The 24,518-nt window shown below is 29.8% G+C and overlaps 1 pseudogene; it reads right to left on the bottom strand.

Moving 5' to 3' along the window:
* LOC114335613 (piwi-like protein Siwi) overlaps window positions 1-20,738 on the bottom strand; it is a 40,836-nt pseudogene extending 20,098 nt beyond the window's left edge.
* Window positions 20,739-24,518: the final 3,780 nt, after the last annotated feature.

The following is a 24,518-nucleotide window of genomic DNA, read 5'->3' as shown; positions in this document are numbered from 1 at the left end:
CATTTAAACGACGCGCGACGGCAGGCGATAAAATCATTATGTAATACTACACCATTTCCACTGCTAAATGACACTGAATACGTCTGGAGAGATAGACAAGATGAAAACGGCGGGTTCGTTGGAAAAAATATTCTCATGAGATTTTTTTGCATAATCACATTTGTGAGACATTCCAAAATAAGATTCAAGAAGTCGCCCACGCGAAAAATGGTCCAAATTTTTTTAAACAAATTGCAAAAATCAATATTTTTGGTGCGCACAAATGTTTTGGTTCTTTTTAAATTTTTTGAACCATTCTCGACAAAAAAGATCTCTTGTAATTTTTCTCTAAAGTTGATCGTTTTCGAGTTATAAGCAATTTAAAATTTGAAAACGAGAAAATAGCCATTTTTAAGACTAAATAACTCGTTTAAAAATTATTATAATGAAAGTCAAAAAGTGACTAAAAAATGAAAGTTTAAAGCCCCCCTACATGATCCTGAAGAAATTTGTGTCATTAATATTACTAAGCTGTTATTTTTAATTATTAATAATGAGCGGTGAGATCGTATTGACGCGGCTGTAAATGTGAGTGCGAGTAAGATGCACGATTGGACTGCCGGAATAGCATCTCTTTCGCACTCACCATTGACGGCCACCTAATACGTGCATGGCGCTCACTATTATTACAGTAAAACCTCGATATAACGGACTAATAGGGGGACGGGATGTCCGTTAAAGCCGAAAGTCCGTTATATAAAAATAGTTCAATCAAAATCAATCAAAAAATTTATTTTGAAAATATGTACCTGCTGTAATTAGATACAGTGTAAACATCTGTACATTAAAAAGGTAGGTATGTATTAAGTTTTGTTTGCTTCTTTTTTACTTTTCTACTTCATCTAAAAACTTTATACAATATTCTCGTTTGGTTGCCAAAATTATTCACTGATCCATGGGTTGAATAAGCGATGTATGTTTTGGTAAAAACATACAATCAAAGTTGCCATCTTCTGAATGTCGAATATTTTCAGGGGGATAAGCAGGAGCGTTGTCTAAAATCAATAAAAATTTCACCTATTTGGGCAGTATTTCCTGTTTCTTTTGTTGAAATTTTCTCACTGCAGGTATAAATTCTTTAAAAAATCAATTTTTGAAAATATCTATGGTGAACCATGCCTTATTAGAGCTATAATATGAAACGAGAAGATGATTCATTATACATATTTTTAACAACTCTAGGTTTACCAGATTTGACTACAACTATACTGTGCCCTATGCCGAGATCCTGTACTTGCTGATTTTTCTTCCAGAATCCGATTTTTCATATTTTTTTGCATGCAAAACTTTTTAACATTTGATCGGATTTTTTGTCCGTTATATCATATCCCAAGTCCGTTAAATAGAGGTCCGTTCTATCGAGGTTTTAGTGTACTTAAAAATAACAGCTTAGTAATAAAAGAATGACAAACAATTCTTCAGGATCTTGTAGGGGGAGAGGGGCTTTAAACTTTGATTTAGTCACTTTCTGACTTTCATAATTCACCTGAATCACTTAATGATCTTCGCCCAATAAGCATTCTACTGGGACTGTCAAAAATTTTAGAAAAGGTTATTTATAAACAGATATACGATTATATTTTTAGAAATAATGTAGTTACGTATATACAATCAGGCTTTAGAAAAGAGTTTAGTACAACGACCCTGCTTCAACAGATAATATACTTCGATCATTTGATGAAGGAAAAGCAACCTCAGTCATCTTGTTTGATTTTTCTAAAGCCTTCGACACTATTGATCACGCTCTTCTGTGTGCTAAATTGAAATATTTTGGATTTGATGATACCTCCTTACAGTTTTTCAAATTTTATTTGGTAAATCGTTATCAAAAGGTTATAATCGATAATACTTCATCAGAATTTGCATCTGTCACTTCAGGGGTGCCTCAAAGTTCGGTTCTTGGCCCTCTTCTTTTTTTCAATATATATTTCCGACCTGTATAAATCTTTAAATAATTTGAAGTTGCACTCTTTTGCAGACGACACACATGTATTTCTCTTTTGAACCTAACTCTGTAAATCAAGCGTCACAAAAAATAAATCAGGATTTGGAATCTATTTGTACTTATTCCACTAGACATAATCTTAAACTAAATGCAAAAAAATGTAATTCTTTGTTATATTGTTTAAAAAATTATAAAGCCACTGTTCAGGATAACTTAAAACTAATTATAAAAAATGAACCTCTAAAAAATGTTAATGGTTGCAGGAATTTAGGAGTCATATATGACTGACTGTACGCTACGATTTCAAGAGCATGTCACCCTTTTAGTAAAAAAGTGCTATTTAGTTATGCGTCAACTGTATAGAAGTAAAGTAATTTTTAACTTTAAATTGCGTAAGTTACTTTGTGAAACTATGGTAATGTCAATTCTTAATTATGGGCTCTTGGTATTTTATCCTTGCTTAGATCAAGTTACGAAAGTAAGGTTGCAAAAAATTCAAAATAATTGTTGCCGATTTGTCTTTGGCATAAGAAAATATGATCGTGTATCATGCAAAATAAAAGAACTTCAATGGTTAACCATAGATAATTTATACAAATATCACCTCGCCTCTTTGATATATCGAATTATTTCGTCGTCAAATCCTATTTATTTAAGGAACAAATAAGTATTTCGTGGAGATGCTCATAATCTGGATCTGAGATATCCTCATAGTCTTATGCTGCCAAGATATAGACTAGCTATTTTCCAGTGATCGTTTACTTACAATGCTGTTTTAGTGTTTAATAGTTTAACAATAAATTTAAGAGGTAAATCTCTCGATTTCATGAAGCAGCATTATAAGAAATTTTTACTACGATCGCAGTAACGTTATTATTATTATAGTATATTGTTGTCGTTATTGTTACCATTATTTTTGTTTTTATTTATCATTCATATCATTTATCACATAACATCACAAATTATTTTCTTTATATTATTTCTTTAGTAGCCACATGACTATTTCTATTATTTCAATATTATATTATTATTTATAGTCAAATTATAAATCACTTTATTTCTAATTATTTCAAACTGACTTTGTAAACTTGAGGTTAAGTAGAGTAGGTAGCTCTAGCTAGACTTCGCCTCATGTATCTTGTGTTTGTAAATTTTTACAGACTAAATAAAGGCAATTTATTATTATTATTATTATTATTATTATTATAATAACTTTTAACCGCCTTGAAAATGGACATTTTTCGTTTTTTTTTTAATTTTAAATTGCTTATAACTCGAAAACGATCAATTTTAGAGAAAAATTATAGGAGAACTTTTTTGTCCAGAATGGCTCAAAAACTTTAAAAAAATTGTACGGGCCGCGAATTTACAAAACCTATACTATTTCAGTCATGGGGGCGACTGAGTTCGAGTAGGTTTTGTATGCAGAATATTAGTTACATATCCTATGCTATTTCGGTCCAGAAATTAACTGTATCGGTGTAGGATTTGTAAGCGAAATTTTTGATTATTATTGAGCAAATGTCTATACTGTTTCAGTCATGTAAATAAAACTAATCAAATATTTACTAAGTGGATTTATTATTATATCATAAAATTTAGATATGTTTTAAAAATTATATTTGGATAATATTAAAAATTAAAAACAAATGAATAATTACTAATATACGAATATATACAGTATGTCCCTGTAAGTTGGAACCATATGGAAAACTTTTTTATTATTTATTTTACGAAAAAAAAGATATTTCTCATAAAAAGTTCTGCATGGTCTAAAACCGAAGATGAAATCGTTTGATATCGAGTTTTATCAATAGTATACGAGGGATGTCAAAAAATATGAATTTGTTCGGACTTAAAAATAATTTTCTAATATGCAACTACATTCCTGTAATTAAAAAAAAAATGATAGAATGCACGCCGAATTTATAAGACTTTCAGATATATTAAAAAAGATCAATGTCCCTCGAATACCAAAGTGCTCAAAAAATTTGTGACAACATTGGAAAAAATAAAAACTCCGTCACAAATAGTATCTATGTTTTCTCACACAACTCGATTTGACAGGAACCTAAAAATTCGTGTACAACCTACCGCTATAGCTCGAAGAAAGGATAGGGGACTAAAAGGTCAGAATCGCATACAGTCTGGAAGACCAACCACTCTGGAAAAGAAGAAAAAGAAGAAACCTCACAACATTAGTTTAAGCATAGAAAAAAACGAGTCTAGTGCAAAAAAACACTGACTTAACTCTGTTCAATAATTTAGTAAGTATATAATATTAGTAAATACCCATGTTAGATATTTTTTAATTTTTATACAATATGTCCGACTAAGTTTAAACCTTATGGAAAACTTTTTTATTATTACTTTTACGAAAAAAAGTTGTTCTTTATAAAAAGTTTTGCATGGTCGAAAACCTAAGATACAATCATCAGATATAAAATTTTATTAAAAGTATACGAGGTATGTCAAAAAATATGATTTTCTCTCAAGAGTAAAGCACCTTTATATTCCACAATATTGAAAATTGTTATTATCGAAAGTTGTTTGGAATTAAAAATTATGTTCTAATGCACAATTATGTTCTTCTAATTGAAAAAAAAAAAATTGAAGATACCTAACATCATTTTTATTTTTAACTCCGAAATTATTAATTTTACCAAAAAAAGTTATTCTTTATAAAAAGTTTTGCACGTTCTACAAAATAAGATTCAATAATAATATTTCACATTTTATCAATTTTATACGGGGTATATCAAAAAATAATATGTATTTCGCTAAAGAGTAAAGTACCTTTATTTTGCACACTATTGAAAAATTTTATTATAAAAAGTTGTTCAGAATTCAAAAACATATATGAGTATACAATTACATCTTTTTAATTGAAATATTGTGAACTATAAAGGTATTTTACTCTTGAACGAAATTTATATTTTTTGACAAACCTTGTATACAATTGATAAAATTTGATAAATTATGGTTGTATCTTAGTTTCTAGACCATGCAAAACTTTTTATAAAGAATAACTTTTTTTTCGTAAAACTAATAATATCGAGAAAATTAATTTGAGATAATTTGAGAAATTTTCAATTTTTTTTTCAATTAGAAGAATGTAGTTGCATAGTAGAACATTATTTTTAAGTCCAAATAAATTTTCATAATAGCAATTTTCAATCTTGTGAAATATATAAAGATACTTTACTCTTGACAAAAATTCATATTTTTTGAAATCTCTCATATACAGGGTGTCCCGAAAAGATTGATCATAAATTATACCACACATTCTAGAGTCAAAAATAGTTCGATTGAACCTAACTTACCTTAGTACAAATGTGCTCATAAAAAAAGTTACAGCCCTTTGAAGTTACAAAATGAAAATCGATTTTTTTCAATATATCGAAAAATATTAAATATTTTTTATTTAAAATGGACATGTATCATTCTTATGGCAGGAACATCTTAAAACATAATTATACTGAAAATTGTCCACCACATAAAAATTTTATGGGGATTTTGTTCCCTTAAACCCCCCAAACTTTTGTGTACGTTCCAATTAATTCATTATTGTGGTACCATTAGTTAAACACAACGTTTTTAAACCTTTCTTGCCTCTTAGTATTTTTTCGATAAGCCACTTTTTATCGAGATGCGGCTTCTTTTTTAATATATTTACATAAAAATTTTATGGGGATTTTGTTCCTTTAAACCCCCCAAATGTTTGTGTACGTTCCAATTAAACTATTATTGTGGTACCATTAGTTAAACACAGTGTTTTTAAAACTTTCTTGCCTCCTAGCCTTTTTTTATTAAGTCACCTTTTATCAAGATGCGGCTTCTTTTTCAAAATATACCTAAAAATGTAAATTATAAATAAATTTTCAGATTATTAACAGGTCTATAATCGTACTTAATCTTATACAAAATATGTGGTGGATTCGACAAATATTCAAAATATCTCGATAAACACTGGTTTATCAAAAAAGTACTAAGAGACAAAAAAGTTTTAAAAACACTGTGTTTAACTAATGATGCCACAATAATAATTTAATTGGAACGTACACAGAAGTTTGGGGGGGTTGAATCGAACAAAACCCCCATAAAATTTTTATGGAGAGCACAAATTTAACTTTAATTTTTTTTAAGATATTGCTGCCATAATAATGCCACATGTCCATTTTCAATAAAAAACCTCTAAGAGTTTTCGATATATGAAAAAAAATCGATTTTCATTTTGTAACTTTAAAGGGCTGTAACTTTTTTTGTGTGCATTATTGTATATATAGTATTTTTACTACAAAAACGTTATTACGTAGGTCAAAATTTTTGACGTAAGAGAACTGTCAAAACATTAGAATGTGACATTTCATTATTGCCGTGTTTATAATAAACATAGCAATAATGAAAAGTCACATTCTAATGTTTTGACAGTTCTCTTACGTCAAAAATTTTGACCTACGTAATAACGTTTTTGTAGTAAAAATACTATAGGTAAGTGAGGTTTAATCAATCTATTTTTGACCCCAGAATCTGTGGTATAATTATTTATTGAATTGAAACAGTTGTGGTACCACAACCGGCAAACAGGTGTATGTTCTCAAAGAAATTGAAAGTGTGTAAAAAACTTTTAATAATCAGCTAAGTACTTTCAGCACATAACGTGCCATCATCAGAGCTTCGTCCTCTTATAAATCCTTCATAGAAGAGTAATTGTTAAAACTCACATGATAAATCATGTATACTGGGCAATAGCCACAGATATTGGGTATAAAACCCTTAAAATTAAAAGTTATCACATCTAAATTCTTTTTTTTTTTATTTTAAAATTACAACATGGCTGCGTCAAACCGTTGTAACATAATTATTTATGACCAATCTTTTCGGGACACCCTGTACTATTAATAAAACTTAATATCAGATGAGTGCATCTTCGGTTTTAGACCATGCAGAACTTTTTATGAAGAATATGTATCTTTTTTTCGTAAAATTCATAATAAAAAAGTTTTCCATATGGTTCCAACTTACAGGGACATACTGTATATATTCGTATATTAGTAATTATCCATTTGTTTTTAATTTTTAATATTATCCAAATATGTTATTCATTTTAATTTTCAAAACATATCTAAATTTTATGATATAATAATAAATCCATTTAGTAAATATTTGATTAGTTTTACTTACATGACTGAAACAGTATAGACTATAGACATTTGCTCAATAATAATCAAACATTTCGCTTACAAATCCTACACCGATACAGTTAATTTCGGGACCGAAATAGCATAGGATATGTAACTAATATTCTGCATACAAAACCTACTCGAACTCAGTCGCCCCCATGACTGAAATAGTATAGGTTTTGTAAATTCGCGTCCGGGCCGAAAATATTGATTTTTGCAATTTGATTAAAAAAATTGTTTAAAAAAATTTGGACCACTTTTCGGGTGGGCGACTTCTTGAACCTTATTCTGGGATGTCTCACGAATGTGATTATGCAAAAAAATCTCATGGGAATATTTTTTCCAACGAACCCGCCGTTTTCGCCTTGTCTAAGACAGAAACTTAGGTATGAGTGTGGTGGATCACCTCTGAACCGAAATGAAGCATAATAAGCTGTTTTTAATTTTTCATTTTACTCGTATTTTGAGTACAAGGAATCAACTTTCGTTAGAATTTTTCCTAAACGAATAGACGGAATGTGAGTGCATATTGTCATGCATATTGATTTGAGTTGTCGTACAACGCGACCTCTTTTTTAATGACCGTTTATAATTCTTCATAAACATAAATTTAATTCAAAATAAATATTTACCTTATAATTCTGGACGCTTCAAAATGAATCACATCGGTTCATATGGTACATTCTGATTTAACGCCAAAATTGGAAGGTTTAACATATAATTGAAAAAGAAATATTTTAAGTGGAATACTACAGACAGATATAATTACTTTAAAACACTTCTCATTTCACAATGGGATTCAAAAAGAAGCCACAAAAGCTCAAATAAACACAAATTTAACGAATTTATAAGTGAAGACTGCGCAACATCCTATCTCTGGTTAAGTGTATCGTGGCATATTGTAGTCTTCCGTCTTCTTTGTTTAGTCCAGAGAAATAAGGTTTTTGTCGGGACACTTGAGAAGCCAGGTTGCAAATGGATTTTTTGGGTACTATATACCTAATACATTATAAATACAAAAATGCCCGTCACAGTTCGGACGAGAAACTTAGTTATTAACAAATAAGGGTCAAAAATGACAGTTTTTTCATTTAAATCGCTACAGGTAAAAATAGGGTAATTAAATATCTTATTTATAATATTCTTCTTTTTGTAGATGAGCCAAGGTTTAAAATGGCACTTTTTGAATTTTGGTCCGATCCTTTTTTGTTTCGGAAAGTGCAAAATAAGACTAAAATATAAAAAATAAAAAATGTGCTATAACTTTTGCGAAAATGGCCTTAAGACTTTCATATTGCACAAAAAGTTGAGTCAAACATTCCATATAATGCACAAAAATTTTTAAGACGATTCGTCAATTAGTTTAAATTTTATTCAATTTGTTTATCGCAAAGAGCTTTTTTTTCGTAATGTTATTGTTCAGAAACTAATAATGACATAGCAATTCTGTGGAAACCATATGCAAGAATAATAGTTATATTTTTAAAGTATTGAATTAAAAAGTCGTTTTTATCACTCTGAAAAAAGTTTAGTAAAATAGAGTCATTTTGGGCTTCTAAACAATTTGAATAACTTTGTTAATATTGACTTGAAGACTTGAAATAGGACGTTGAAGAGGTTTTAATCTATTTTTTATACCCATAAGTTATAAGGGGGGTTGTCCCCCTAAATTTTTTTTTGGACATAATTATCTACCTTAATTTTATATGATGGAGAATTAAAAAATACATACAACCCTTAATTTTCACTCTTCTATCACCAACCCCTATTTGTTAATAGCCATCTATATATTTACATCTATAAAATTCTCCTGTCACAGTGTTAATTTCCATACTCTTCCGAGACGGCTTGACCGATTTTTATGAAATTATATATGTATATTCGGTAGGTCTTAGAATCGGTCGTAATCTATTTTTCATATCCCTGAGTGATAAGGGGAGTTCCCCCTAACATTTTGTAATGTTAGGTGGGGTTGTGTGTACATAACGTAACTCTATAAGACTACGAGTACATACAAATTAAAAAAATTATGATCAAAATCGATCAACAAGTTCCAGCTATATTAATCGCAGCATATGTTTGCAGAATCAGTTTCATTTTTTGAGTGCACGTATTTTAGTAATTCCCCTCCACCGACCACGAATTAATTCCGTTCGGACGCCATTTTTAAAGCTTTATTAACCACTCTATTGAGGTTCAAAGTTTACTCAAACTTTTACTTCTTCTTCTTCTTAAGGTGCCTATCCGTTCCGGATGTTGGCGACCAGCATGGCTATCCTAACTTTGCTTGCTGCTATTCTGAATAGTCCGGTTGTCGATGTATTAAACCACTTTCTCAGGTTTTGAAGCCAAGATATTCTTCTTCTCCCTGGTCCTCTCTTTCCAAATACCTTGCCTTGAAGAATGAGTTGCAACAAGCCATATCTCTGTTCATTCCTCATAACATGGCCAAGATATTCTAGTTTGCGCTCTTTGATTATGTTAATAATCTCGCATTCCTTGCCTATTCTACGTAGAACCTCAATATTAGTCACACGATCCACCCACGAAATTCTCAAAATGCGCCTGTAACACCACATCTCAAATGCCTCGAGTTTTCTCAAAGAAGCCTCGGAAAGTGTCCAGGCCTCTACTCCGTATAATAACGTAGAAAATACATAGCATCTGATGATAGAGATTTTGGTAGCAAGAGGTAAATCGTGGCTTCTGAAAAGAGACTTCATCATTATGAACGCTGATCTCGCTTTTCCTATGCGTTGTTTTATTTCACTTGAGTGGTCCCACTGGCTGTTTATGTTGGTACCAAGGTATGCGTAGCTGTCGACCCTGTCAATTAGTTGTTGGTTAACCAAAAGCTGTGTATTTAATATTTCGCGCTTACTGACTACCATATACTTTGTTTTTTTCGTATTGAGATCAAGTTTTTACACATAACCTATATATCTCCAACTTCAAAATGGCTCTAGTTAGGTTGCTTAATTGTTATAAACAAAGTAGCCGTCAATTAAATAAAAAAAAGTGGCTAACTTTGACCGTAATTAACCTAGGCGAAAAGTTTTTCTTTGAAAATTCGTATAAAAATACCAGTTTTTCAAATTACATTTTAGTTTTAACCTTCAGTCGATATTAACAAAGTTATTCAAATTGTTTATAAGCCAAAAATGACTCTATTTTAATAAAATGTTTTCTGAGTGATAAAAATAACTTTTTAATGATTTTTTTAAGTGCGTTGAAAATATCACTATTCTTCTTTCATGTTGTTTTCACAGAATTGCTGTATCATTATTATTTTCTGAACAATAACATTGCGAAAAAAAAAGCTCTTTAGGATAAACAAATTGAATAAAATTTAAACTAATTGACGCATCGTCTTAAAATTTTGTGTGCATTGTATGGACTGTTTGACTCAACTTTTCATGCAATATGAAAGTGCTAAATTCATTTTCGCAAAAGTTACAGCAAATTTTTTATTTTCGAAATTTTAGTTTTATTTTGCAATATCCGAAGCAACAAATAATCGGACCAAAATTCAAAAAACGCCATTTTAAACCTTGGCTCATCTACTAGAAGAAAAATATTATAAATAAGACATTTAATTACCCTATTTTTACCTGTAGCGATTTAAACGAAAAAACTCTCATTTTTGACCCTTATTTGTTAATAACTAAATTTCTCGTCCAAACTGTGACGGGCATTTTTGTATTTATAATGTATTAGGTATATAGTAGCCAAAAAATCCATTTGCAACCTGGCTGCTCAAGTGCCCCGACAAAAACCTTATTTCCCTGGAGTATAACAACACTTAATTATGTCAACATTAGTAAAAGGTAGGTCATATTTGCCATTATACAAAGCGATAAAATCTGTTATTGTTTTATAAGTAATTAACTTTAAATAGCAACCAATATTACGAAAGGATGATTCAGTGTTGATATCACTAAAAACGTTGATTAAAAGTATGTCGTATTAATTTAATTATTAGATAGCTTACAAACTAAGATAACTAAAGAATGTATGTAATAATAATAATAAAGTTTTATAAGTATTAAAAATTAACACCATCTTCTATACATTCATGAGTAGCTCAGTAAAATAAAATAAAATCAAATTGTAATTCCGTACAGCTTGGAATACATTTTTATCAAACTTTAGGTCAAGTCAAAAGATAATTTGAAGAAAGTATATAATTCACATGAGGGGATCATTGTTTAAATAATTAAAAACGGGTAATTTTTGCACAAAATTTACTTTTTTACCTGCTTTTCACAATTTTTCCTGCAAAGCTGAATAAACAAGCCTTTTTTATAAGCCTCATCAAATTAAATTTGACCCTTAATTTATTTAAATAATTGTAAATCAAAATTAAAAAACAGATTTCCAAAACACAAAATATTTGCATTATAAATAAGCAATATAAAACATTTTGTTTTGCAGAAAAAGTTGAGCTGTAGTGTCAATATAAAGTATAAAAAAATGGTTGATAAATATTGAGTAGTTATGAGATATTTAATTTGTTTATTAAAAATTAATATTTTTTCAATTGCAAAAACGAGGTTGTTGCCGATAGAGTATACAAGTTTTTAAGGTCTCACTTTTTTTTGCTCTTATGTATATTTTCGATAAATGCATTGACAAATCCAAATTTTTCTCCAAAATGGCGTTTGAAAATTGATGCAATCTGTTTAAAACTTGTATTTTCAATAACATAGCCGGGATTAAAAATTTTGAAATAATTTTTCAATATTCGTGTTTCTGGTATTTTTTAACACACTTACAAACGAAAAAACTTTTTCTAGAACCGTTTTTTGCCGTGATAGCTTTTTCAAGTTTAAAAATTCATAATTTGTTTATTTAACAATATTATCATTTAAAAGGGCGTAAGTACCTACATCTACCAACCCTACTACTCAACAATGCCATTTATACGTAGAGTAAAAATTGTAGAATGTTTAAAAAAATAATATTTTTTAAAAGAAAACTTTTTGCATGTAGAGTGGTGCAGTAGTTGTTTGAAATATCTTCGTTAATAATGGGTCAATTTCAATGTTTTTTTTTTAGTTTAGGGTAGCATATAAAAAGAATAACACCTAAGTGACCCTTTTTACAATAAATATTCATCAATTTGTTATAAACAATGAAAAAAAATCTCTAGATGTGATGTGATAAAAATTGGCACAAAAGCTATCCCCAAAATATTATCTATTAAAATACACTTTTTTATATAAGAATTAACAATATAATACTGAATTAGCATAAAAAATTTGTTAAAGAAACAAAATAAAAAAACACAGGATCCTTTGTAAAAGGTATATTTAACAGACCCCAAAGGATCCTGTATTTTTTGTTATTTATGGTATACAGCCAGCTACAGGAATTTTATTTTTCTCGTGGATTTTTAAACAAAATAACTTTTTTCTTTGTATAAGGTACATTCCATGTCAAATCACTCAGGCAAAAAATTTTGGATCTCCGATTTGTCTAAAAATTGGTATATAGCTTCTGCGGGACGTAAAAATAAGATATTTAAGGTCAAAAAATCTTCTTCTTCTTTTTTCTCAAAATGTTATTTTATGCGATTTTACAGTGATTTGGTGTTTATTTAAACAAATTTGCATTTTCTATCGTAAAGTATCAATGGAAAACATAATATTTTAATAAAAAGGACTCAAAAATGTCATTATATGGCATTATAACAAGTTATTTTGAATCAAAACAAGTTTTTGATCAAATTTTATAGTGTAAAAAACGTTAAAATACCGTTTTTTACATTTTCCTCCATTCCCAAAATACATCATCATCGAATTGGCCGAAAATTTGCCCACAGATTGCCAAAAGATAGGACTTTAAGTGGTTAGAAGGATTTGAATTATATTACAATACCAAAAAAGTTACATGCAGTAATATCAGACACAATATTAGTCCAGTCGGGATAGCATTTGACCTTGAATGCCGAGCTGCCCAAAATTTTATTTTTCTGATCTTTAGGGGAGTCAATAGTAGCCTAAATTTAAAATCACGAATGAATTCCTCCGTTGCGTTAGCCGCCATCTTGATTTTAAAGGAGAACCTGTTTTGCTCAATATCTCCGCCATTTTTAACTTTTCGACAAAAATGGTAGGAACTGAAATTGTTCCAAATAAATCGTGTTTACAATTATTACAATTTCTTTTTAACAATTTTTGTCGTGAGGTCGATATTTTCGAGTTAATTGTACTTACAGTAGACGCCTATATTTTTGACTATAATATTGCATGTAACTTTTTTGGTATTGTAATATAATTCAAATCCTTCTCACCACTTAAAGTCCTATGTTTTGTCTATCTGTGGGCAAATTTTCAGCCAAATCGATTATGATGTATTTTGGGAATGGAGAAAAATGTAAAAAACGGTATTTTAACGTTTTCTACTCTATAAAATTTGATCAAAAGCTTGCTTTGAATCAAAGTACTTTGTTATAATGCCATATAATGACATTTTTGAGTCCCTTCTATTAAAATATTATGGTTTTCATTGATACTTTACGATAGAAAAAGCAAATTTTTATAAATAAACCCCAAATCACTGTAAAATCGCATAAAATAACATTTTGAGAAAAAAAGAAGAAGATTTTTTGACCTTAAATATCTTATTTTTACGTCACGCAGAAGCTATATACCAATTTTCAGACAAATCTAAGGTCCAAAATTTTTTTTGCTCCAAAATTGAGTGATTTGAAATGGAATGACCCATAATAATAAAATATAAATGTATTTTACATTTAATTTTATAAGCTTTATCACAGGTAGTACACTCAGATTTGTGTATATTTATATTTGTTACTTTTTATTCACTTATATACATACATATTTTTATATAGAGGTTGTCCTCCATTTTTTTATATACTTTCTTTTGTATTCACATTAACATTGTGAGTTTTTGCCAATTATTTGTACAAAGAATAAAGTTTTTATGTTTCTTTAACAAAATTTTAATTTTGTTTAATTTTTAAAATAAAAATCTGTTTGAATACTGTTTTGTGGTTATCTTTGGTGCCAACTTTTATTTATTACTTTATATTTTGAAAAAACAATTTTGAAAAAAATTGTTTATAACAAATTTTTGCATATTTACTGCAAAAAAAACATTCAAATTGGCCCATTATTAACGGAGATATTGCAAACTACTCCTCTGCCAATTTTCAGGCAAAACGATTTCATTTATGAAAATCATTATTTATAACATTCAACAATTTTTACTCTATGTATAAATGTCACTGTTGAGTAGAGTTGATAGATGTACTTACGCACTTTTAAATGTTAATATTGATAAATAAACAAGTTATGAATTTTTAAACTTGGAAAAGCTATCTCGGCAAAAAACGGTTCTAGAAAAAAATTTTCTTTTGTAAATATGTCAAAAATTACCAGGAACACGAGTAATATGGCGAAGAGACACTTACTCTAACAAGGCCATCTGCACGAAAACTACAAGTCGTTGCCGTTAATGCAAAATGTCATATGTTAAATACTGCACTTTTCAGAAGACAAAAAAAAACTAAATAATATTTACTGTGTGAGTAGTACACACAATCAACAAAGAACACACAATTTTCCGAAAACCTACAAAAAAATAAAGGAAGGATGAAAATTTGGGAATAGGTAGTTGAAATTGTCTATTATTATATAAGAAAAAGTTTACAATTCTACATCCCCTCCATTTTACAAAAATTGGGAAATATGGGGTGAAAAATATTTTCTCGGGGGTGAAAATATACATTCAAAATAAGTACGGAATTGGATAAAATGACTTATTCTAAGCAACTTTTGTTCTATAGTTTTTTCACTAAGTCAATACTTTTCGAGTTATTTGCGAGTGAGTATGTTCATTTTCAACAAAAAAAAAACATGTTTTTGGACGGTTTTTGCAAATAATTTAAAAAGTAAGTATTTTATCGAAAAAAATATTCCTAGCAAAAATATAGCTTATAAGAAAGTGAAAAAAGTGTACGCATGAAGTCTGTAGACCCAGTAGAAGCAGAGTTGTAGCTAATGAAAAATAGGTTCTTATTAGCCAAATTCCAAATCGAATATTTCAACGTGAAATAACCAAAAAACGCAGCACTTTTAGGGGAAAACTCATTATCACTTTTTTAAAGTGTTTAAAAAAGGTTTCATTCTGTTTTTCAAAAAAACTTCTAACATTAAAAGTAAGTGAGTTACGCTCAAAATAATGTTGTAAAAAAATCTTCTGGTAAAAAAATCGCGAAAATCACCCCCTAATTAGCATCCCAAATAAAATTAATCGTTACCGCTAAACAAGTTACTTTACTTATGTATTTTTTATATGATGTATAAGTTTCATTGGTTCAATGTGCACATTTTTGAAAAAAATTATTATTTTTAAACAACTTAAAAATTATTAGTAATACCAAAAATCTCAAAGAGTAATAAAATGTACGTTAAGCTTTTCTGGATATTTTGGATTTTTTGTTTGCTTGTTAGACAAAAATTGGTTATGCTATGACTGTTCAAAATTGGCATAAACTCGTGATTAGTTACTCGTTCAAGCCATTTTAACTACAGCCTTTTCAAAAATAAGCGCTTTGAACCGATGAAACTTACATACATATAAAAAGATTACATAAGAAATGTAACTTGTGAAGCGGTATCGATTAAATTTATTTGGACTGCTAATTAGGGGGAGAATTCGGGCTAAAAAAATAAAAGGGGCTATCAATATTTTGAGCGTAACTCACTTACTTTTAATGTTATAAGTTTTTTTAAAAACAAAAATAAACCTTTTTTAAACACTTTAAAAAAGTTTTAACAACTTTTCCCCGAAAAGTGCTCCGTTTTTTGGTTACCTATTTCACGTTGAAATATTCGATTTGGAATTTGATGAAGAAAAACCTACTATTCATTAGCAACAACTTTGCTTCTACTTGGTCTATAGACTTCATGCATACACTATTCTTTTTTTCACTTTTTTATAAACTATATTTTTGCTCAGAATATTTTTTTCGGTAAGATACTTACTTTTTGAGTTATTTGCCAAAAACCGTCCAAAATCATGTTTTTTTTTGTTAAAAATGAACATATTCACTCGCAAATAACTCAAAAAGTATTGACTTAGTGAAAAAACTCTATAGAACAAAAGTTGCTTAGGGTTAATAATAGGCAATTTCAACTACCTATTCCCAAATTTTCATCCTTCCTTTATTTTTTTTTTGTCAGATTGTTCTTTGATCGGGCTATAGTGTTTTTCTTCAAATTAGGGCTTATCCATATGTATCGTCTTTTGTTTTTAAGTATATCTTCTAATTTAGAGAAAAACACTACTTACACAGTAAATATTATTTAGTTTTTTGTCTCCTGAAAAGTGCAGTATTTAACATATGACATTTTGCATTAACGGCAACGAAGTGACGCAACGCAGAATTACCCTTTAAAGTTGGTCGCACTTATTTAGAAACACCCTGTACTGATGAAGAACATGGCTAGTTGTTAAAGTACCTAACTTCTGTATTATCCAACATAACCGAATGAATCAAAAAACAGAATGTTAAGAAAACCTGAGGCTATAGTTGGGTTTTAATTTCAGTATTTCATAAATGCAAGAATATTTCAGAGTGTTGCGAACTTTGAGAAAAAACACAGTTTGATTCGTACACCCGGTATACAATGAAAATTTACCTGTTTAGCAAAAATATCATTACAGCGATATTGTTAAAGAATAAGGCTATAAAAAATTACTTAAATCGGACGACAGGTTTAGGAGATACGAGGCATCAAACATGGCCCATTTTTTGGGGTGCCCGTTTTCTATGACGCGCAGTGTAGATAACATTACCAAAAATCAACGTAGAATGAAGTAAACACTTCTGTTGTATGTAGGTATATAATTTATTAAAAAATTCTTAAAATTTATCCACAAGGGAGTGGAAGTACAACAAAACGTTTTCGGTCAAACTGACCATCCTCAGTGTAAACGTCCAGTGTACAAGTAATTGAAACTAGCCACTTGAATAGGTGTAAAACCTCAAAATAACATTATTGCTACATTATGAGCTGTGTAGTAATCGACAATAAGTCGATGTCTTAAGATTAAAAATATATCACATGTGGATGTATGTCATCCTTGCTCGGAATTTACACAAGGTTGTGATCAGGTGAGAGGTTAACAACCAACTTAACCTCTCACCTGATCACAACCTTGTGTAAATTCCGAGCAAGGATGACATACATCCACATGTGATATATTTTTAATCTTAAGACATCGACTTATTGTCGATTACTACACAGCTCATAATGTAGCAATAATGTTATTTTGAGGTTTTACACCTATTCAAGTGGCTAGTTTCAATTACTTGTACACTGGACGTTTACACTGAGGATGGTCAGTTTGACCGAAAACGTTTTGTTGTACTTCCACTCCCTTGTGGATAAATTTTAAGAATTTTTTAATAAATTATATACCTACATACAACAGAAGTGTTTACTTCATTCTACGTTGTCTTAACAAAGGTATACAGCCAACTACAGGGTTTACCCTATTAAAGTATTACCAAAAATATTTAAATAAATAAATGAATTACCTTTATGCTGACTTTCTTCTTCAGCAACCTCCTGCAACTTTATTTGGCCGGAAGTGACACCTTTATTTTGGTTCTTAGCTTGGGCAGTACCAGCTACTCCTTGGTGGAGATTGACTTGTCCTTGAAGACTCAGTCTGCGTTTCTTTACAGGCACCTCCATTTCTACTACAACAGAAGATTCATTATCTTTACGCTGATTTTTGTCAACAGCGGCTTCATTTTGATACTCACCATCTTGTGGATCAGAAATCATACGTTTTTGATATACGACTACGCCCATTTCTGAGACTGGTGAAGATGCATCATTACCTTGTAACGGAGGCACTGTAGGTTCCATATTTTGGCCCATTTCTATTTGAAGAAAATATTTACCATTATCACAAATAAATATCACCAGTACATTAGCAGAGACAAGAACATGTATTAAATAAATGACCGGGGTACTGTGGGATAAACAGATTACCAAAAATACAAAGAAGAGAAAATATAAGCTCTTGGTACGTAGTGTAATGACCTAGGGAGCAGAGAATTGGGTAATAAATAAACAAACAAAACAGGTTCAAAATTACAGCAACTGAAATTGGAGTTCATGAGAAGAAGCTGCAGAGTGACAAGAAGATATCGCATTAGAAATGAGGAGATTAACCGAAAAATGGCAGTAGAACAAGACATACTCAGCTACATCGAAGAAAAACGTTTAATTTGGTATGGACATGTGAGACGACGTTAAACACAGAGATTAGCAAACTGGAGATCAAGAGAGAACAGGCGAGGAGTAGGCAGGCCGCAGAAGAGGTGGGCAGATGATATCAAACAAGTCGCGGGCAAGCAGTGGATGAGAATTAGCAAGAGTAGATGTCGAAGAAGAGAATCGATGGAAGCAAATGGAAGAGGACTGTGTCCAGCAGTGGACGAACACAGGTTGAAGAAGAAAGAAGAAGATGTGAAAAGAGCAGATCGTACAAGGTGGATATCAAAGATTTCGGATTGGAGCCCAATAGGAAAGAGAAGAAGAGGTAGACCCGATGATCATGGAAGGATAAAGTGGACGAGGCCATGGATAGACGAGACCTTAAGAGACGGAGAATGGCTGAACAGAAAGGACTGGAGACGTTTTCTGAAAGATGGAAAGCAGCAACAGCTGTAAAAATCCTTATACAGGGTGTTTCATTAACAATCGTCCATATCGTAACTGGAGAAACCTTAGCACAAAATACGAAGATTTAACCTAAAATACTTATACAAAATGTGGTTCCTTACTGAGTTACAGGGTGTTTTATCTAAAAATTTAAAAACTATTTTTGCTCAGCATTTTAAAACTATTCGACGTATCCTTTTCATACTTGGCACAAAATGCGACTACTATACACCCTACTAAATTATGATAAACAAACGTTTCTAGCTACTACCAGAGGCGTACGACCGGGGTCAGTGAATGGTTGACCCTTCTCAAATTCTACGCCACTGGAGAAATTACTATTTTAGTACCATTTTTAGATTCTTCAATACCTTCTACGTAAATAATATACTCCTCATTGGTAACGATAAAGTCATTAGTTTTCGAGATATTTGAAGTTAAATATGAAACGGCACAGTTATTTTGATTAATTTATGATATGATTCATATGATTAAAATTTAAAAATTATTTGTACCCAGTACTTTAAAACTATTTGGCGTATCCTTTTAATACTTGGCAAAAAGTGTAGGTACTGTACACCCTATTAAATTAAGATAAATAAACGTTTCTAGCTACTACCAGAGGCGTGCAACAGGGGATAGTGGCTGGTTGACCCTTCCCAAATTCTACGCCACTGAAGAAATTGCTATTTTAGTGTAAATTTTTGATTTTCTAAAACTTTTTATGTAAATAATATACTCTTCATTCGTAACGATAAAATGATTAGTTTTCGAGATATTTGAAATTAAAAATGAAGCGACACACCACATTAATCAAAATAACCGTGGCGTTTCATTTTTAACTTCAAAGATCTCGAAAACTAATGACTTTATCGTTACGAATGAAGAGTATATTATTTTCATAGAAAGTATTGGAGAATCCAAAAATTGAACTAAAATAGCAATTCCGCCAGTGGCGTAGAATTTGGAAAGGGTCAACCATTCACTTTCCCCCGTCGTACGCCTCTGGTAATAGCCAGAAACGTTTATTTAACATAATTTAGTAGTTTGTATAATACCTATACTTCCTGCTAAGTATGAAAAGGATACGTCGAATAGTTTTAAAATTCTGAGCAAAAATAGTTTTTTAAATTTTTAGATAAAACACCCTGTAACTCAGTAAGGAACCACATTTTATTTAAGTGTTTTAGGTTAAATCTTCGTATTTTGTGCTAAGGTTTCTCCAGTTACTATATGGACAATTATTAATGAAACACCCTGTATACATACATAGATAGACAAATAAATAAAAATTTACCTTGGGGCTGATTTTCAGATTCAGCGGCTGCACCTTGGTAATCATCATCTTGCAAATGCTCCATGTTCGGATTATTTATGCCCAATTCCGTATGTTTTGCTTCAATAAGTGGTTCTTCGTCACCTTGATCTTGCTGAGTAAGATTTTTCAGAAAATTTAGAGCCTTTCTGGCACTTATTTTCACTTTTAGATCACTTTCATGAAGTGAAGATGCATCATTACCTTGAAACGGGGGCTCTATAAGTTTCATAGTTTGGCCCGCTTCTATTATAAGAAAATATTTACCATTATAACAAATAAATAAATAAGTAAATAAATATTTTACCTTGAGACTGATTTGCAGATGCAGCGGCACCACCTTGGTAGTCATCAACTTGTGAATTTAAACAGTTCGTATTCTTTTCATTTTCAACTTTTATTTTAGTAGTCACAGCTTGCAAATCATCCATGTTCGGATTGGTTAAGCTCATTTTTGTATGTTCAGCTTCAATAAGAGGCTCTTGGTCACTTTGATCTTGCTGAGTAAGATCTTTCAAAAAATCTAGAGCCCTTCTGGCACTCATACTCACTTTTAGGTCACTTTTATGCACAGAAATACCACTTGAACTGGTTCGTTACAGTGACAACTGCCTACTGATAGTTTTATTGTTCTTTGAGTCATTCAAGAGATATGCACCTTTGCTCATAAACACTGACTGGGCATACTTTTAGCGATAAGACTTTAATTATATGCAATCAATTGCAGTCATATAGAGGTAAGAAAATCGATTCACTTATCAACATTGATTGTTACAGTCTTCTAAGAAACTGAGAAAGACCTTGATTTTATATACAGTGCTGGTCAAATACACTGAGGATATTTTAGCATTTTTACTAATTTGATAATCCAGATTCGTGAAAATGAGTGCCTTTATGTAACTTTTTGGGCTATTTTCTTCAAACATTTATTTAATAGTAATAAACCAAAATTTTGATTTAAATATATTTTAATTATATATAAATTTAAAATTTAAAACAATTTATATACAGTATGTCCCTGTAAGTTGTATCCATATGGAAAACTTTTTTATTATTAATTTTACGAAAAAAGTTATTCTCTATAAAAAGCTCTGCATGGTCCAACACCTAAGATTTAACCATCAAATATCAAATTTTTTGAATATTATACGAGGTATGTCAAAAAGTTTGAATTTCACTCAAGAGTAAAGTAGCTTTATTTTTCGTAATATTGGAAATTGCTATTATGAAAAGTTGTTTGGAATTAAAACTATATTCCAATATGCAATTACATCCTTCTAATTGAAAATTTTTTTTGAGAAATTATGGATAACTATCATTATTTTTTCAGTTATTTCAATTCTGATAACTCTTTTATTATTAATTTTACGAAAAAAAGTGATTCTTAATAAAAAGTTCTGGATGGTTGAAATACAACCATCTTATATCAAATTTTATCAATTTTATACGAGGTATGTCAAAAAAGATAAATTTAGATCAAAAAGTAAAGTACCTTTATAGTTCAGAATATTTCAATTAGAAGGATGTAATTACATACTGAAACATAGTTTTTAATTCTAAATAACTTTTCATAACAACAATTTTCGATATTGTGAAAAATAAACGTATTTTACTCTTGAGCGAAATTCATATTTTTTGACATACCTCGTATAAAATTGATAAAATTTGACAAAAGATGGTTGTATTTTAGATTTTAGACCATGCAGAACTTTTTATTAAAAATCACTTTTTTTCGTAAAATTAATAATAAAAGAGTTATCTGAATTAAAACAACTGAAAATAATGTTAGTTATCCATAATTAAAAAAAAAAGATTTTCAATTAGAAGGATGTAATTGCATACTAGAATACAGTTTTTAATTACAAACAACTTTTCATAATAGCAATGTTCAATATTGTGAAAAATAAAGCTACTTTACTCTTGAGTGAAATTCAAACTTTTTGACATACCTCGTATAATATTCAAAAAATTTGATATTTGATGGTTAAATCTTAAGTTTTGGACCATGCAGAGCTTTTTATAAAGAATAAGTTTTTTTCGTAAAATTAATAATACAAAAGTTTTCCATATTATGGATACAACTTACAGGGACATACTGTATATACAGGGTGTCCCAAAAGTAGCGGAACGGTCGAAAATTTCGCGAAATGAACATCGGATCGAAAAATTGAAAAATATGTACAAAAAAAGAATGTGTGTGTACTTTGTACGCACGTAAGAAGTTATACTTCTACTACATATTATGCGATTTTTAAGACAATACCAAAAATTTTAAAAAATAAAAGAATAAAACGCACACAAACACATTGAAAAATGCCACAAAGAAAAAATTATTTCTGAACGATAATAATTGTTGGCAACAATTTTAAATACGCATTTTCTGAAAAAAAAAATTATATAACAAATATACTTACAATCATAAAATGCATAAAAAATAAAAACTTGCATCGGGAATCGAACCCGTGAATTTCGGGGCGCTTTGATTCGTAATCGAAGCCTAGACTCACTCGTCCAATTCCACATTATTTGTCATGTGGAAAAATAGGGTAACTGAACGTTTTACTGTTTGACAGTTGTTTTGAATATAATTAAATTATGTAGTTTAAATTTTGTGGAAGAAAATATTAAAATATAACAAAACAGTAAGAAAACAATATATTAGATGAAGATTGGTAGAACTTTTGTTGGTAATGAAATTAAGTATGTAAATCAAAGCATTACATACCTACTAGATAAATAAATCTACGCCAAAAAATCATAATTTAACAATAAAAATCGGACCTAATTTGGGATTTCTCTCTAAAATCCCCATTCTTGAGAAAATAAATGTATGTATTCCAACCTAATCCAAATGTATAATTACAATATGATTATAATAAAAACTACTTACCAAATTAGAATGATTTTCCTTGTCCAAAATAGTCCAAAAGTCCAAAAATATAGGTATATGAAAACTATTTAAAAAGGCAGTATAACTATTAACTAACTTTGTTTCTTTTCCCACAAATTTCAAAACGCAACAACCATAAATAATCAAACTACATACAGCTGTGCCACAGCCGCCATATTGAATAATTTTTGACATGTCATTTGAACATCCAATCAGAACAAAGTTATAATGCGCATGCGCCGGGATCATAGGTTTTAACATATAAAAATTCACCCTCATATCGCCGGTAAAGAAGTATATATATTCAAAAATCTATCGAATGACCTCAAACACGACCCCCACTCTACTCCCTGGAGGTGTAGAAACCCCCCAGTTTCTATTGCAGATTTGGATTCCCTACGTAAAAGTAAGCCGTTTTATTGGAGACATTCTTTCGAATTGTGGAATGATGGCGCTATAATCGGAAAAAACGATTTGTCGTGATATCATAGGTAAAATATAGAAACGGTCTAATATCTCTAGAAATACACTTCCAAATGATATATATATATATATATATATATATATATATATATATATATATATATATATATATAAAGAAAACTTGGTTTAATAATAGCTGATTCAATTTAAATTGTTTAAGGAGGAGAAAATAATTGGGTAACCAGCTGAATATGGAATATTCATAAATAGTTCTAACCATCAGAAAAGTGTTCTCAAAATTGAAGGATAAACATCCAAAAGAATTGACAACAAACGTAATCTACAGTATCCCATGTGCAGATTGTGACAGAGAATATATCGGACAAAGTTCAAGATCGATAAAAGATCGAATTACTTCCCACAAAAGTGACAGTAGACTATATCCAGAAAGATGCACTCTTGCTACACATGTAAATGAGAATAACCATACCATGGACTATAATTCATTCAAAATTTTAGATATAAAAAAAAATTATACTAAAAGAATCTTTTTGGAGATGGCTTTTATAGCACAATGTGATAATTGCATCAACAAAAAATCAGACATTAATCACCTGAGTGAAATATACTCTTATTTACTATTCTTAGACAAAAATAAAAATAATCAAAATTTAACAGGTTTAGCTAATATCTCTCACTTAAATAATTAATAATATTGATTGCTGATAACCTATTTTAACTGTTTAACTTAATAGGATAATGACCAAAAAAAAAAAAATTTGACTGACAATTAACATAAAAGTAAATAAATAATGTCAGACCTTGTTTTCAATTCATTGTGTCAATATATAAATTTTATCTATCATCATGTATATTTTAAATTATGGACTTTTGTGATATGTTATTTCTGTATTTTAGTTTTTTATCATTTTATTTATATTTGCTTCTTTTAAAACATCGTGACAACAATTCTCACTTAGTAAGTATACTGCTAATTCATCTTATGTACCTA

This window comes from Diabrotica virgifera, chromosome 10 (assembly GCF_917563875.1).
Source record: "Diabrotica virgifera virgifera chromosome 10, PGI_DIABVI_V3a".
In the NCBI taxonomy this organism is placed as follows: domain Eukaryota; kingdom Metazoa; phylum Arthropoda; class Insecta; order Coleoptera; family Chrysomelidae; genus Diabrotica; species Diabrotica virgifera.
This window is presented reverse-complemented; position numbering and strand designations above follow the sequence as displayed.